This window comes from Brassica napus, unplaced genomic scaffold, assembly GCF_020379485.1.
Source record: "Brassica napus cultivar Da-Ae unplaced genomic scaffold, Da-Ae ScsIHWf_561;HRSCAF=841, whole genome shotgun sequence".
NCBI lineage: Eukaryota > Viridiplantae > Streptophyta > Magnoliopsida > Brassicales > Brassicaceae > Brassica > Brassica napus.
Window position 1 is genome coordinate 57501 of NW_026016622.1, and position 2213 is coordinate 59713.

Consider the following 2213-nt stretch of genomic DNA (forward strand, 5'->3'; position numbering starts at 1 on the left):
CTCGGTCAGTGAGAGGCTGTGTAACGAGTGGTTAGATGATGCTAGGGACAAACTAGTGATTGTCTATGAAACGATTAAGAAGTTGTGTATTGGATCTCATGTTTCTGATTAATACATTTATATACATTTATATTCCGCTGTGCTATCTGCTCAATTGTTTTAGAACCTCAGATTTGAACATGACTTAGTAAATGAAATACTTAAAATGAATCAAACAACCTAAGAAATTGACTAAGTAGCAAACGGGTCCAGTTTTCGTCGAGAGGCCGATTCGGGCGTTACAAGTTGGTATCAGAGCATGCTTGATTCTAGGATAGTTGGGTTATGTAGACCACACCACACACGCAGCCAGCTGATTCGGTCTCACGGTGAGGTTTGATTGTTAGATGTAGGGATTGATTGTCACGGAAGCCCTGTGTGTACTGAACAGACAGCCCATGTGGGCCAAAATCATCTGAACAGGCCACGAGAAGGTCAGCGTGCTGATTCCAAGGACCAACGTGGTGAATTGTGTACTGATGGACAGCCACAGACGTCTGTGTCTGCTGACCGACACACACGAACAGCCACGGATGTCCTGTGTGTGCTGACGGACACACACGGACGTCCTGTGTGTGCTAACGGACACAACGACGTCCGGTGTGTACTGAACAGACAGCCCACGTGGGCCAAAATCACCTGAACAGTCCACGGGAGGGCCAGAGTGCTTAGTCCAAGGACCAGCGTGCTGATACCTGTACTGATGGACAGGCACGGACGTCCTGTGTGTGCTGACGGACAGCCGTAGACAGCCACAGACATCATGTGTGTGCTTGCGGACACCCACGGACGTCCTGTGTGTTCTGAACAGCAGCCCACGTGGGCCAAAATCACCCAAACATTCCACGAGAAGGGCCAGCGTGCTGAGTCCAAGGACCAACATGCTGATATGTGTGCTGATGGACAGCCACGGCCATCCTGTGTGTGCTGACGGACACACACGGACAGCCACGGACGTCCTGTGTGTGCTGACGGACACACACGGACGTCCTGTGTGTGCGCTGAAGGACACCCCCACGGAGGTCCTGTGTATGCTGACGGACACACACAGACACACACGGACAGCCACAGAGTTCCTGTGTGTGCTGACGGACAGCCACAGAAATCCTGTGTGTGCTGGCGGACACCCACGGACGTCCTGTGTGTACTTACTACTGACAGCCCACGTTTGGCCAAAATCACCTAAAGAGTCCACGGAAAGGGCAGCCTGGTGAGTCAAGGACCAACGTGCTGATATGTGTACTGATGGACAGCCACAGACGTCCTGTGTTGCTGACAGACACACACAAGGTCATGTGTGTGCTGACGGACACACACAGACACCACGGACGTCCTTTGTGTGCTGACGGACAGCCACGGACGTCCTGTGTATGCTGGCGGACACCCACAGACGTCCTGTGTGTACTGAATAGACAGCCCACGTGGGCCAAAATAACCCAAACAGTCCACGGGTAGGGCCAGTGTGCTGAGTACAAGGACCAACGTGCTGATATGTGTACTGATGTACAGCCACGGACGTCTTTGTGTGCTGACGGACACACACGGACAGCCACGGATGTCCTGTGTATGCTGGCGGACACCCACGGACGTCCTGTGTGTACTGAACAGACAGCCCACGTGTGCCAAATCACCCGAACACTCCAAAGGGAAGGGCCAACGTGCTGAGTCCAAGGAACAACGTTCTGATATGTGTACTGATGGACAGCCACAGACGTCCTATGTGTGCTCACGGACACACATGGACACACACGGACAGCCACGGACATCCTGTGTGTGCTGACGGACACACACAGATGTCCTGTGTGTGCTAATGGACACCACGGACGTCCGGTGTGTACTGAACAGACAGCGCCCACGTTGGCCAAAATCACCTGAACAGTCCCACGGAAAGGGCCAGCGTGCTTAGTCCAAGGACCAGCGTGCTGATACCTGTACTGATGACAGGCACGGACGTCCTGTGTGTGCTGACGGACAGCCATAGACAGCCCACAGACATCCTGTGTGTGCTTGCGGACACCCACGTACGTTCTGTGTGTTCTGAACAGCAGCCCACGTGGCCAAAATCACCCAAACATTCCACAGAAGCCAGGTGCTGAGTCCAAGGACCAACATGCGTGATATGTGTGCTGATGGACAGCCACGGCCATCCTGTGTGTGCTGACGGACACAGACGG